The following is a 15,472-nucleotide window of genomic DNA, read 5'->3' on the forward strand; positions in this document are numbered from 1 at the left end:
ATAATATCAAAACATTATGATTTACTAGTGACTCTCCTCTAGGTAGATATTCTCAGTGTTTCCCAAATTTTTAAAATATTTACAACCTTCCCTTCATCTGTTGTGCATGTTTTCCTCCCTCCAGCCTCTCTTCCTCCCTTCCTTCTTAACTTCCTTATTTCCTTCTCTCTTTCTTCTTACCAAAGAGGTGACGTTATCTGACAAAGAACTAGCAGCCATAGACACTTTTAAATCAAAATTTATCACGAAGGAATTTTTACCTTTGTAGTTTTCTGTAGATTTTTTAACTGTTTCCAAACTATTTCTTCTAGTATGTATTCTGAAAGAAAATAACTCTAGAATTCCGAATGGCTGTATGTTGATAATCTTTGCAGACAGCTTCGACTAGTCATAACCTCATAAGGCATGAAGTACGGTGTGATTTCAAAAGTCCAAGACATTCCTCATTTTCCAGTTTTGTGAGCTTGAGGGGATTTTCTTGTGTATGGTTCCAGAGCCATGAAAATAAAGCAAGGCTGCAGGATAGGAGATCTGCCTGGTGCAGGGAGCGGGAAGGACACTGCCCCAGGGGCTCTCCCAGGCCCGGGGCTGGACGCCTGGCCCCAGACTCCCTCCCACGGGACCCTTGGCCCCCTGCGTGGCCCGGAGCGGCCTTTCCATGGCTCCCGCTTCAGCCCTCCCAGATGCTTCCCCCTGCCCTGCGCTGCTTCCCACCGCCCGACCGAGGCACGAGCCTGCCCATCGCCCCTGAATGAGCCGGGTGGCCTCGGGACCGCTGTCCTGGCACGCCGTCCTCTCTCATCATCCCCACCTGGGTCCCCAGGGCTTCCTCCCCCGGAAATACCCTCTCCTCCTTATCTCAGGATTGTGGGAGCCACACAGCTCAGCCACTCTCTTTCCAAGAGCCCCGCTCCTCTGGGCAGCCGTGCACGCCTCATCTTGGCCTTTCTGGTTGGAGCATGACGATCTGCCTGTGACTCTCTCGCGGCTCCCGGTTGCCTATCTCCTTCTGGGTCCCGCTCCTGCAGCTCAGGTGGAGCTGGCCTTGGGTGCTCCTCCTCGGTGCTTCGCCACAGCCGGGGAGTCCCTGACCAACCCCCACGGACCCCCAGCCCCTGACCCGAGGAGCTGTCCACACAGACCAAAGCCACGTGCTGAGCAGGCCCGCCTTTTGGGCAGCACAAAGCACTGAACACAGTGTTGCTGGGCTTTGATAAGTCTGGGAAGCCACCCGTGGCTCAGCCCCAGCTCTCCCTAAATCCTGCGTCAAAATCCCCATTGTCACTGAGCTTGGGGGTCTCCGTGGTGGAAAGAGAGGTTGAAATCTGGTGTGAGTGAGTGTGTGTGTGTGTGTGTGTGTGTGTGTGTGTGTGTGTAAGAGGAGAGACAGACTCAGAGAGAGAAGAAAGACAACTGACCCCCACCAGCCCCACTATCCTCCCTGCTGTGTGAAAAACAAATATTTTTTGAGTCAGTGGTGACTTTAAGTATTACCCATCGCATGACTATTTGCACTTTATAAAGACAAATTCTTAAAATCAATGGTCAAGGGACGGGATTTCCAGTGTGTGGGCTTGGGGTTGGTGTGGGCACTGGTTTAGCCATCTGGAATGAAAGCTTTTCCTAAGCTCTTGAAATGCCATCCCACAGGCAGGTGAGTCCAGATGTGTCTTCTCCACCTTGCACACAACACCCCCGATTCCTCTTCTTGGTCGCAGTTCTCGAGGTTCACTGAAGTCAGATCCAGGGATCAGTAAGTAGCCCCTCCTGAAGGGAGTCCCCTCACAGTCTCAGGGGAAGCTGAAAGTCTAGGGATCTGTAGATGTCCATCTGAAAAGTGCAAGTGAAAGTCGCTCAGTCGTGTCCAACTCTTTTCAACCCCATAGACTACACAGTCCATGGAATTCTCCAGGCCAGAATACTGGAGTGGGTAGCCGTTCCCTTCTCCAGGGGATCTTCCTGACCCAGGGATCGAACTGGGGTCTCCTGCATTGCAGGCAGATTCTTTACCAGCTGAGCTATAAAGTGGAGACCAAGTCCCAGTCTGGGGTCTTGGGCATATTACCATTCTGAAAATGAGCTTCTCTCTGAAAATAGAACTAATAATAATAATATCTTCTTTACCCTATTCTCAGCATTGTCTTGAGGAGCAAATGACATAATTAGCTTGCCAAAGCTTTCCCTGGAAAGGTCTTCTCTTGTCACTGGGGAAGGCGTCTGTGGAGGAAGTTCTGATGCAGAGAAATCTCATTCCTCAGTCTGCACCCTCCCCAGCACCCCAGATGAGCAGCTGCCAGTCTGGGGGGCCAGCAGCATCACCACTGTTCAGCACTTCTCCAGGTGTGCTCAGGCCCTAAGCATGAGCTTCCGGTTAGACCATGGTGAAGCAAAAGTCGCTCAGTCATGTCCGCCTCTTTGCAGCCCCATGGACTGTTGCCTGCCAGGCTCCTCTGTCCATGGAATTCTCCAGGCCAGAATACTGGAATGGGTTGCCATTTCCTTCTCCAAGGGATCTTCCCAACCCAGGGATCGAACTGAGGTCTCCTCCATTGCAGGTGGATTCTTTACCATCTGAGCCACCAGGGAAGCCCAGGAATACTGGAGTGGGTGGCCTATCCCTTCTCCATGGGTTTGGTTCAAGTTGAACCAATGACACGTTCAAGTTCACACTCTGTGATCACAGCCCATGGCAGACAGTGCTTCGTGTTCATCCTAAGAGGAGGGCTTGCTGCTGCAGGTCTGGCTCCCCCTGCAGATTCTGCGGAGCCCGGTGAGCGATCAACAGCACAATTCAGCCCCTAGAGTCTCTGCATCTCAGGAACAACAGGTGTGAGAAGGACTCGGTGAGCAAACACCTCCATCAGGTCGCCTCCCGGCCACATACACTCGCTGCTGGGACAGACTTGACACAGAGGGGTCCGCTCCATCCTTGCCTTTCGTGACGAGGCTGTTGGTTGTGTTTTGAAAGATGGTGCTGTGTTTTCAGGGTCTGCGTCCCGCACGTGCACACACTGAAATCCTAACACCAAGGTGACTGTCTGAAGATGAGGTCTTTGTGGGGGGTGATTAAGTCCTGGGGCTGGAGCCTGTATGATGGGATTTCTGCCCTCATGAAGAGACCCCAGGGAGTTCCCCCACGCCTTCCACCCTACAGGGACACACACAGCGTCTACAGGTCAAAAGAGGGCCCTCACTCAAACAGGCTGGCACCTGATGTCAGACCTTCAGCCTCCAGAGCCATCAGAAGTAAATTTCTGTTGTCTATAAGCCACAAAAGGTCTGTGGTCTTTTGTTATAGTATCTCAAACAGACTGAGACTAATGGTTCACACTTTCCCAATTGACTAGTAAGTATTTAGGAGCACATCATGGACATTAAGTTGAGTAAACTCCAGGAGATGGTGAAGGACAGGGAAGCCTGGCATGCTGTAGTCCATGGGCTTTGCAGAGAGTCGGACACAATTGAGCAATGGAACCACAACATGTGATAATGAGGAACCCACAGAATAGAAACCATCTTCAATACTACCCAGGAACTCAGCCTCCTTATTACTACTGTTATTAAAATACATTCCTTTAGCCAGTCCCTTCTCTTCTCACACCTGGTGAGACAAACAGATACGACCTCTGCCATCAGGAAATAACATTTTTTATAGCAGTAACAGCAGCAGCCAAAGCCAGAGAATGAGGAAAAGTCAGCCAGTGGTGTCGGACAAGAAGTGGACACCATCCACACTCGTGGTCCAGGACCCGTGACGGCCAGCTGGGGGCGGCCAAGTCCATCCTCCAGAAGACAAGGCCTCCTTCTGAGGGCTCGAGTGACCTTGGGGTCTGTGGATTTGACATGAGGCTTGAGGAGTCTTTGGTATTTAAATAGAGGGAGAGAATGTTGTGAACCAAAGTGAGAAAGTACCTCTGTACTCAAGGGACAGTGGGAAATAAAATGCCTTAAGCTAAAGGTCACACCAAGCAGGAGTGAGACTTAAAACCTGTGATGATTTGTAAGTGAGCTTTACAAGCCCTGGAAGCCAGGTGGCCGCCTCTGGGGCAACTGCTTCCAGCTCTCGAGAACGGATGATATGCTCTCTGAGCTTCACTTTTCTCACCTTTACAACGGCCATAACTTACGGGTTTGTATGTGCAATACTTTTAACTTTGACTTGTGGTACCTATGTCAGACCTAGACAGCATATTAAAAAGTAGAGACATTACTTTGTCAACAAAGGTCCATCTAGTCAAGGCTATGGTTTTTCCAGTGGTCATGTATGGATGTGAGAGTTGGACTGTGAAGAAAGCTAAGCACAGAAGAATTGATGCTTTTGAACTGTGGTGTTGGAGAAGACTCTTGAGAGTCCCTTGGACTGTGGGGAGATCCAACCAGTCCATCCTAAAGGAAATCAGTCCTGGGTGTTCATTGGAAGGACTGATGCTGAAGCTGAAAATCCAATATTTGGCCACCTGATGCAAAGAACTGACTCATTTGAAAAGACCCTGATGCTGGGAAAGATTGAGGGCAGGAGGAGAAGGGGACGACAGAGGATGAGATGGCTGGATGGCATCACCGACTCAATGGACATGGGTTTGGGTGGACTCCGGGAGTTGGTGATGGACAGGGAGGCCTGGTGTGCTGTGGTTCATGGGGTCGCAAAGAGTCGGGAGTGACTGAACTGAACTGAACTGAACATGTGTCAGATGTTACAATGATAATGATGGTTGTTAACATCATTGAGTTGTTTACTGAGCAGTGGTATGATGTAAAGGAATCATTATTAACAGGAGGAGGAGCAGGATTTGAGGGACAGGCTGGGAGGTGAAGTGAGCTCAGGTAAGCGGCACTGACATCTGGACCCAGGGGGTTCTGAGGAGAGAACGGAGGGCAGGCTGATGTCTCTGGGTCTCCTGCTTGGGGATTATGTGGACATCCCCTGGTGGGAAGCTCTGATTTCAGTGCAGACCTCTTGTTTCACTGGCAGGCAAAGGGTTTGATCCTGAAAGCCTTAGGGGGTGGGTGTCCCCAGCCCTGGGGTACAGTCCTGTAGCCGCCCACAGGGTGTGCACAGGCGGGGTCAGTCCTCGTGTAGTAAATCACCCCAGACACATGATGCTGTAAAATGAACCAAAGAGTCAGAAAACCACTCTGCAGTTGGGTGGTCCCCAGGCTACACCCACCTCACCACACAGGCAGGGGTCCGCACTCTATACCACCTCACCACATGGGCAGGGGTCCCCAGGGTACACCCACCTCATCACATGAGCAGGGGTCCCCACTCTATACCACCTCACCACATGAGCAGGGGTCCCCAGGCTACACCCACCTCACCACACGGGCAGGGTCCCCAGGCTACACCCACCTCACCACACGGGCAGGGTCCCCAGGCTACACCCACTCACCACACGGGCAGGGGTCCGCACTCTATACCACCTCACCACACGGGCAGGGTCCCCAGGCTATACCCACTCACCGCACGGGCAGGGTCCCCAGGCTACACCCACTCACCACATGGGCAGGGTCCCCAGGCTACACCCACCTCACCACACGGGCAGGGTCCCCAGGCTACACCCACTCACCACACGGGCAGGGTCCCCAGGCTACACCCACCTCACCACACGGGCAGGGTCCCCAGGCTACACCCACTCACCACACGGGCAGGGGTCCGCACTCTATACCACCTCACCACACGGGCAGGGTCCCCAGGCTATACCCACTCACCGCACGGGCAGGGTCCCCAGGCTACACCCACTCACCACACGGGCAGGGTCCCCAGGCTACACCCACCTCACCACACGGGCAGGGTCCCCAGGCTACACCCACTCACCACACGGGCAGGGTCCCCAGGCTACACCCACCTCACCACACAGGCAGGGTCCCCAGGCTACACCCACTCACCGCACGGGCAGGGTCCCCAGGCTACACCCACCTCACCACACGGGCAGGGTCCCCAGGCTACACCCACTCACCACACGGGCAGGGTCCCCAGGCTACACCCACCTCACCACACGGGCAGGGTCCCCAGGCTACACCCACTCACCGCACGGGCAGGGTCCCCAGGGTTTACCCACAACACCACACAGGCAGGGTCCCCAGGGTTTACCCACAACACCACACGGGCAGGGGTCGTACCCTGAAGACAGTAGCTTGCTGTGATTGTTGACAAGGTTAACAGAAGCACATTCTTAGATTTCTCTGAGATAGTTTTCCTGTAGCTGGAGTCTGGGAACAGCCCCCTAGGCCTGGTCCTGGACACACTGCAGGCTCAGCTGCTGGGGCTGGGTCCTGGGTCAAAGCAGCCCTTTCCTCCCAGCCCAGACTGGCCTTTCTATTAATTACCTCCATGTTTCTATACTATTTTGCTTAATCTGTAAGAATTTTTTACGAGCTAGAATGATATAATTGGGCCTACATATGATTTCCTTGTAGCACTGGTTATTGGTGTGTAAACAGCAGACCCCAGAACTGCTTATAAATATACTGTGAAGCAGTGAACTGTTGGCTTTTGGGAGAGTTCAAGTTGCTTCTAATTATTATGTGACTTGGAAGCAAATTTTTTAACCTGAATTTATTAATCATTTTTTGCAGCAATTGATCGGTAACTTTGGAAAATAGTGGTAGATCTATGAGACAATAATCATATATATTTTCCTTTCTGTGACACAAAATGTTACGTCGATGTGCCTTGGCAATAAAATTAGAATTAAGTTGGAGCAAGTAGAATTATTTAAGTTAAAAAGTGAAAGTCTGTCTCAGTCTTCAATTCCCCACTCCTTTTCCCAAAGCTAATCCTTGTTGGGCATCGGGTCTGTGCTCATGTAAACGCTTCCTGGGCTGTGAGGCATGTGCACGTGGAAACGGACAGCGTGTCCCCAGGTCTCTGATCTGCACGGTTGTGGGCGGATGGAATGAGCTGTATCTGCTGCTCTGCGCGGTTCTGTATCAGGCGGCTCTGCCCCGCATTGACCCTGCTGGTCGAGACACACAGGCGACCCTAGACTCTGACGGTAATCTGGCCGGTGTGCCGCTGGCGGTGTTTCCTGCTTGATCGTACACCGTGCGGCACTGGGCTGCTCTCTGCCGGCCTCTCTGGCTGCCAGGAGCTGGGCTTGTGCTCACACTGCCAGCTCCTTACTGTACAGAGCCTGCTGCCGGCCCCAGGATCCGCGGGCAGGGCCAGCCTCCAGCCCCTCTCCTCTGTGTAGGAGTCCCGATAGCTCCCCTAAAAGCCCGCAGCGTGAGAAGCGAGTTTCCTTTCCAGTGTGCATTTTGAGAACCAACGAGACGTTAGCTTTGGATGCTGGTGCAAGGCTGGGAACAGCTAGGGGCAGACCCGAGTGCGCCTATGACGTCTGTGTCTGAAAGGCTCCAGACCGCAGGCTGCGTTTGCTGGGATCCCGCTGTGGTGCTGGTGCTCACGCTGGAATCAACGCTGTTGCTGAGAGCTCTAGATGAAGGTCATGCTCTGAGAAGCCACGTGGCCCAGGAGACCTGAGAGAAACAGGGGGATCCGAAAGCCCAGGCACGGGCGGGAGAGTTGACCTTCTGAAGTCAAAGTTACACCCCAACCCTCTCCGTCGTGGATGTCATCAGGCAGATACCTGGGAGAGTCAACTCAGGACACACAGAGAGAGGGCGTGTCCTCTGAACGTGAGCAGAAGGAGGATGAGAAAGCCTGCACCATTCCCCCGGTTTCCTGCCATCTCTTCCTAAGACGCCTTCACTCGTGATCACGTGTTTCCCCTTCCTCATCTACCTCCCCAGCTCTGTCTTCTGAACGCGATTGTATTCTATTCTCTGAAAAGCAGATTTAGACAGGAGGTTCACAGCTGACCTGGAGCTGAGCTGTCCCCTGAGGAACGTATTCTGGAAGGAAGAATGTGAGCCACGGAGGGCCACGAACACACCTTGAACTTGGCACGGGGGGAAACAGGCCTTCTCTTAAGAGCTGCTGCTCCCAAGTGACGGCTCGTCTCAGCCTGGCCGCTGAGCGATCGTCTGGCTTCCACTGATGGTTACACACTGTCAGTGTGTAACAATTACACACTCATACACACGAGGTGCATGAGCAGAGTGTCGAGGGCACCGTGACCAGGGCCACACCCAACCTGGGGCTGAGACATGACTCTCTTCCGACCATCAGCCATCCCCAATGCACCCACCAAGCCACACGGAGGGCGTAGAGGGCAGCCCTCCCACTCTGCCAGCCCAGGCGAGGGTCCTGAGAGCAGCAGGGTCTGGTGGGGGCTTCGGTTCCTTCCTGAGCCTCCGAGTCGGCTCCTGGAGAAGGATTTGCATCTGACTGAGCCGAGCAGGGCTTGTCTGGCTCTTATGACTCAGTGTGGTAAGTCTGGGGAAGAGGATCTGTCAAAACATGCCCGTCATTTTTTATCCAATCTCATAAAGAAATTTTAGAGAAAGAAAAAAAGGCAAGAAGCATTTCCACTGGCACAACCCCACAACCGTGGCTCAGGGTGCCAGGAAGTTTACACGTGTCTTATCTGAGCAACACTTAGGATCCTCAGGAAGGCGCCTAGAGCAAGGACCTGGTGTTCCCAGCTCAGCGTGTGGTCCCTGCAGGGCAGAGAGTGGGGCAGACGGGCCCGCGCCTGCCACCAGCTGAGTCGTGCTCACGCAGGAGCACTTCGGGGCAGAAAGGCACCTTCAGGGCCACTGAAGTCCTGGTGGCCCTCGGGCAGCATTCAGAACCGCACAGGCCCACCCGCCGTGCAGACAGAGGAGACCTGAGTGTGCTCACAGGTGAAGGAGCACACGGCCTGCGTGGACGGGTCTCTGGCCAGGAATTCATTCCCAGGGCCTGACAGCAAGGGGCTGGAGACTGTAGGCATACTGATACCTGGAACTAAAGGAAATATTCTACATTTTTAGTTCAGCTCTGTTATCAGAGAACGTGAACTTCAGGGAGGTACATGAATGTTCACATCACTGTCGATTAAGATGAGTCTGGCTAATCTAGTGATAATACATCTGTTTACTAATATTCCATAAAAAGAGTAGTTCTGTTTTTAAACCGTTGTATTATGGTTTCAGCATCAGTAGTGTCAAGTCTATATGGAACTGCCTTAGTAGGATCTGGTAGAGATGAAGTGGGCAGGACCCTGTGGAGCCCCGGGCAGGAATCCTCCCAGGGCCCCTCCAGCCTCTGACCTTTCCTGAGGTCCACAGGAGAACAATACAAAAATGACCTTCACAACCCAGATAACCACGATGGTGTGATCACTCACCTAGAGCCAGACATCCTGGAATGTGAAGTCAAGTGGGCCTTAAGAAGCATCACTACCAACAAAGCTAGTGGAGGTGATAGAATTCCAGTTGAGCTATTTCAAATCCTGAAAGATGATGCTGTGAAAGTGCTGCACTCAATACACCAGCGAATTTGGAAAACTCAGCAGTGGCCACAGGACTGGAAAAGGTCAGTCTTCGTTCCAATCCCAAAGAAAGGCAATGCCAAAGAATGCTCAAACTACCACGCAATTGCACTCATCTCACACACTAGTAAAGTAATGCTCAAAATTCTCCAAGCCAGGCTTCAGTGGTACATGAACCATGAACTTCCAGATGTTCAAGCTGGATTTAGAAAAGGCATAGGAACCAGAGATCAAATTGCCAACATCTGTTGGATGACCGAAAAAGCAAGAGAGTTCCAGAAAAACATCTACTTCTGCTTTATTGATTATGCCAAAGCCTTTGACTGTGTGGATCACAACAAACTGGAAAATTCTTCAAGAGATGGGAATACCAGACCACCTGACCTGCCTCCTGAGAAATTTGTATGCAGGTCAAGAAGCAATAGTTAGAACTGGACATGGAAAACCAGACTGGCTTTATATTGTCACCCTGCTTATTTAACTTATATGCAGAGTACATCATGCGAAATGCCAGGCTGGATGAAGCACAAGCTGGAATCAAGATTGTTGGGAGAAATATCCTCAGATATGCAGGTTACACCACCTTTATGGCACAAAAAGAAGAGGAACTAAAGAACCTCTTGATTAAAGTGAAACAAGAGAGTGAAAAAGCTGACTTAAAACTCAACAAATGTTGAAGTTCATGGCATCTGGTCCCATTACTTCATGGCAAATAGATGGGGGAACAGTGGAAACAGTGAGAGACTATATTTTGGGAGGTTCCAAAATCACTGCAGATGGTGACTTCAGCCATGAAATTAAAAGATTCTTGCTCCTTGGAAGAAAAGCTATGACCAACCTAGACAGCATATTAAAAAGCAGAGACATTACTTTGCTGACAAAGGTCCCTCTAGTCAAAGCTATGGTTTTTCCAGTAGTCATGTATAGATGTGAGAGTTGGACTATAAAGAAAGTTTAGCCCTGAAGAATTGATGCTTTTGAAGTGTGGTGTTGGAGAAGACTCTTGAGAGTCCGTTGGACTGCAAGGAGATCCAACCACTCCATCCTAAAGGAGATCAGTCCTGGGTGTTCATTGAAAGGACTGATGTTGAAGTTGAAGCTCCAATACTTTGGCCACCTGATGGGAAGAGCTGATTCGTTTCAAAAGACCCTGATTCTGGGAAAGATTGAGGGCAGGTGGAGAAGGGGATGACAGGATGAGATGGTTGGATGGCATCACCGACTCAATGGACATGAGTTTGGGTGGACTCCAGGAGTTGGTGATGGACAGGGAGGCCTGGCATGCTGCAGTCCATAGGACATGACTGAGAGACTGAACTGACTGACTGAGCTCCAAAGGGCAGATTTGAGCAGTTTCTAATCAGGGGAGGGAAGGGAGGAGGGGGAAGATGAAGATATAAGGAAGGGGCAGCCAAGAAACAATAATGCAGCCTTCGAGCAGTGCCCCCCTTGCCTCAGGGGAAACACATAACAATGTCTTTAAGCTCTTTAAGATGTCGGCATTCTTCATGCCAGAGAAAGCCCACCTGAGGCTACATTGAAAGAACCAGAGAAGCTCAAGAGGAGTTCCTGAGAGCAGATTGGAGGACTGGAGACCCCGGGCACACACTGGTCTTATCGGCAGCGCCTCCCTTAAGCAGTTGCTGTAAACTCTTCACCAAGCCCCCCTCCCCACCGGGCTGGGACGCGGTCTTCCAGGACAGGAGCCCACTGTGCCCCCTTTGCCAGGCAAAGCAACAGGGCTGATCTTTTCTACGTCACCCACAGCCCGTGTCCAGGTTTCTGTTTGGCGCTGGTGCACAGAAGCCGAGCGTTCGGCAACGGAAGGCAAGCTTGGATTTCAGAAAGGCAAGTGCCGGAGTGCCGGCAGGAAGTGTGCATCCAGCTCGCACTGGCCTTCCCCAGGCTCGGCGCCTGGACCCAGAACAGCCGTGTGCGCTCAGCCTCCAGCGTGGGAGGAGGGCTCTGCACTCTGAGCTCTGGAGACCAGAGTGCAGGACGGCGGGTGTGGGAAACGTGGGTGCTCATCCCGGATGGAGACTCTGAGTCTCTGAGTCCAGATGACCTGTGGCTGTGAGCTGACAGGAGCATGGCTGGGTGCGCCTGCCTCTGTCACTAAACGTTAGGTTTATAAATCGTCCTGTACGCGGAAGAACCGCTGGAGTTGAAAAGGAACCTCTGTACTCCCAGCGTGTGTGGGCATGTGTACATGTGTGTGTGTAGGGGGTGTGTATGTATGTGGGCCTGTGTGTGGGTGGGTGTGGGCGTGTATGTGTGTGGACACATGTGTGTGGCTGTGCACGTGTGTGTGTATGTGCATAGGTGTGTGTGTATACATGTGTGGATGTGTATATGCATGTGGGCATGTATGTGTACATGTGTGGGTGTGTATAGGTGTGTATATATATATAGGCACGTGTGTGGGTGTGTGTACATGTGGGCCTGTGTGTGGGTGTGTGTGGGCATGTATGTGTGTGGGCATGTGTGCATATGTGTACGTGTGTGGGTGTGTATAAGTGTATATATGTGGGCACGTGTGTGGGTGTGTATGTATGTGCACACATGTGCATGGGGGGGTGTATGTGTGGGCCTGTGTATGTGTGTGCATGACAGATGAGTATTGGCCACAAAGCAGATTTCCTCAGACTTTTCACTGTCATTAGCTATCAATAAAATCACAAATTGCAATTTGTATTAAAAGCAAAATATATATTAAAATATTACAGGGTAACTCCAAATTAATGAGTCTAGACTTCAATACACACAAAAATTTACCAATTCTCATGCTAATTTTCAAACCTGGTTTTTCAGGGTAATTTTAAAACCTTTCTAGCTCCATGTGCGTATTTCTGAACCGCTCTGTTGTTTATGTGTTTGGGTAAGTTCCTACTAGAGGAAACACTGGAAGCAGTGTGGCCACTGAGCGTCCCGAGGGGAGCTGTGCTGTCTTCCCGCGAGCCCCCCTTGCCAGGCCGCGCAGCGGGTCCCCGTGTTGAGCTGTGACCAGGAAGCAGAGGACAGTGTGTTCTTGGGGATTTACGGTAGTGCTGTGGGAGGCGCTGATCTACAGCAGGGCCCGGGGTCTCTCCACTCGCCCGACACACTCCACACTCCGCTGCCACCATTAACACCTGGGCTGCGGGAACCGCAGACTGGGCTTAATGAGCATCACTGAACTTGGAGGTTCGCTCCAGAAACAATAGTGTGGACAAGGAGATTCCTAGTTCTCTCCACTTTCTGATATTCCAGTTCAGCCTTTTTTGCTTAAACAAAATACATTCTCTCCTTGACAATAAGGATTATCTTGAAATCACCTTGATATTTTCTTTTCCAACTAAATCTGTCCCTCACACTGAGACACTCTTGCAGAAAACCTTGATGGAAAGTTGATAGATAAATTCTAAATTTGCATCAAATAAGAAAATTTATTTTGTTGTTGTTCTTTTAAAATAAAATTGGACATTCAGAAACATCCTTGTCATCAACAGACTCTATTTGGTTATGAATGAAGTGACATTATTTCTAGCAAATACTTACACATCTCAAATATTTTTCACTTATTAACTTGTTTCTTATTTGCATCTAAGTGGTAAAAAAAAGATAATCTTACAAAGTTGGTGATAATTGGTCAATTTAAATATAAAGTTTTACCTTCAAAACCAGATGTGTATTTAAAAATATTAAATATCTTAGATTTCAGAATAAATTAATTCAAGGTTTAGAAGCACTTTCTGCTTGTCCACCATCACCCCTCGTGTCAGGATGTCTGAGTAGACTCCTGTGCGGCCCCCGCATGCAGTTGGCTGCTTGTAAAGGTGTCCTTGTGAACACAGAGAAGAGGGCTCCTGTCACTCAGCTGTTCTTGTGCTGTTGTCTTGCCCTCTAGAAAATGAACCCAGAGGAGAACTGGTGAGATCGCGTCCCCTCCGGACCCTGATCGACAGAGGGAGAAAGTCAGACCCACAGAGCACCTGCCTGGCCGCTGAGTTCAGGTACCGGTCATCCGCTCTCGAGGGGCTGAGGACAAGCGTCTCCTTTCCCTGTGCCCCAAATCGCCACTGAGTCACCACCCCCATCTCAGCTTCCTGGTGCTGCCAGGCTTCTGGGAGGCAGATGAAATCCTGTCATACACCCTTTCCAAACAGACACTTTGTGCTAAAAAGAGCCCTTGGCAGTGAAATGAAAGGGTGCAGGCCTTGTTCTTGCTCCTAAAGCCACGCAGATGCCTGCGTCCCTTGGGGTGCTTTGAGGGGTCCCTGGGACTCCCAGGGTGGGGGACGTGGACTCTCAGATGGAAAGGCGTCATCTTGAATCATTGCCCCCAAATCTGCATTGGTCAGTAAGGTTTACTGATTATGGCTCGGAGCTCGGGGGTGGGTTGGCAGACGGCAGGGGGAGGCTGTCAGGCAGCACAGCTTCCGGGACTCTCACCGCCCAGAGTCCCCACGCCTGTCACGTCAGTCAGTTCCCGCCGGGGCAGAGCTCAGCCTCAGAGCGTGTGCAGGAAACTGGCCTCAGAAATGCTCGTGGTATCTTTTCTGTAACCAGACTCAGGATCCATTTTCCACCTGGGACTTTGCTGGGGGAAATGGGAAGGTTCTGGCGCGCTGGTGGTTTCCGAGAACTCTGGCAAGCTTTGAAGGCTCAGCGGCTGCTGGCTCCCCATTTGCCTGTCTGATAACAGAGCTCCTCACTGACGTGGAGCGAGAGGCTGGGACCGGCTTCCAGATGCCCCAGCCTCGTGGGTGCGGCCGTCTTCAGAGCTCTGTGAACTGGGACAAAAGGTCACGCTTGCTGTAATTATTTTCTCGTCTATATCTCGCTCCCTTTCCCTAAAGAAACCATTCACTGGTTTAGTTTGGGAAAGGCATTATGTTTAATCATAATTTGCCTGGAGTTTAAAAAATAAAAGCTATGCACATTGAGCATTAAAGTAACAGCTGACTTTAGGGTCAGTTAAAGTTTCTGAACTGTAGCTGTTTCACACAGAGCCATTATGTTGTCTAATCTCCTTGTGCTTTGATCACGAATTAAAGAATATTTAGTGGAATATTTCACATGGGGCTGAATTGGCGTTTCTGGCATGGAGTTAAGTGTTCAATATTTAAATGATGGTTATCAGCGTGGTATACTGCAGAGCATTCAAAGACCAATCTTAATGGAGATTAGACAAGAATAGATAAGTAAAGAAACAGATAAATAAATAAGCTAGTTTTTGAAGAGAAATCCATGTTTACACTCAACTGTGGCTTTGCGTGGGCATCTTGGTGGAGGCAGGATGTTTGATTCTGAGACCTGTGCGTTTTCAAGGCAGGTGGTTGGACTTGCCCAAAAAAGGCTTAAAATTTCTAGCCTGCCCGGCCTCTGGCCAGGGGTCACAGGCCCTGAAGGTGGTGGACTCTTGTGGGTGTGACGCCCGCTTGGAGGCCCCGAGGCCGACGGGAGAACAGTCACAGTGACAGCAGGAGCACGGCCAACACTCACACCCGCCCTGACCACGTCTCGCCCCCGTGGGCTCCGGTGACAACATCCAGGAGGCCCTCGGGGCACAGCACCAAAGGCAGGGGACACCCACACTTGCGCTCTGATTCCTGGATATGGTTACCTGTTCTCTTACCCTTCGAAGATCCGTGTTTGGCCCTTGGGGGATAATCAATATCTATTTGCTCTGAGTGTGTCACACTTAAGTTCCTGGGTGATGAAATAAAACAGTAGATTGACGTGAACAGATTAGCATTTAAAATGGGAGCATGTGTGTGGCATAACAGTAGTTTCCGGGACAAAGGGTAAATCTTCACATGCCTGTCTATAAGAGGAAGAGGTATGAACCATCAGACGGCTTAGATCAGGGTGGGCCAACTTTTAATACGAAGGGCCAGGTGGTAAATACCTTAGTATTAGCAGGTCCTGTCATCTCACCACTGTTGTGAGAAAGGAGCCAGGATGACGAGTCAGCAAGAGCTTGGGGCCGTGTCCCAATAAAACTTTATTCACAAAGTTGGTGGCAGGTGGCTCTGGCCCTCAGGCCGGGATTTTACTGGCCTCTTAGTTCAGTTCAGTTCAGTCACTGAGTCATGTCCGACTCTTTGCGACCC

General features: G+C 51.0%; 1 protein-coding gene across 16 annotated transcripts in view; it reads left to right on the forward strand.

The window, feature by feature from the left end:
* The window catches only part of MYT1L (myelin transcription factor 1 like), a 378,916-nt gene that overhangs the window by 108,596 nt on the left and 254,848 nt on the right, over nt 1-15,472 (forward strand). For 14 of the 16 annotated variants that reach the window (XM_044940559.2, XM_044940570.2, XM_044940566.2 and 11 more), the window contains exon 3: nt 13,264-13,369. The exons of the other annotated variants lie outside the window; for them this stretch is intronic. The gene's annotated coding sequence lies outside the window, so the exon portion shown is untranslated. The remainder of the gene's footprint in view (nt 1-13,263; nt 13,370-15,472) is intronic. 16 annotated transcript variants of the gene reach the window in all.

This window comes from Bubalus bubalis, chromosome 3 (genome assembly GCF_019923935.1).
Source record: "Bubalus bubalis isolate 160015118507 breed Murrah chromosome 3, NDDB_SH_1, whole genome shotgun sequence".
Taxonomy (NCBI): Eukaryota; Metazoa; Chordata; class Mammalia; order Artiodactyla; family Bovidae; genus Bubalus; species Bubalus bubalis.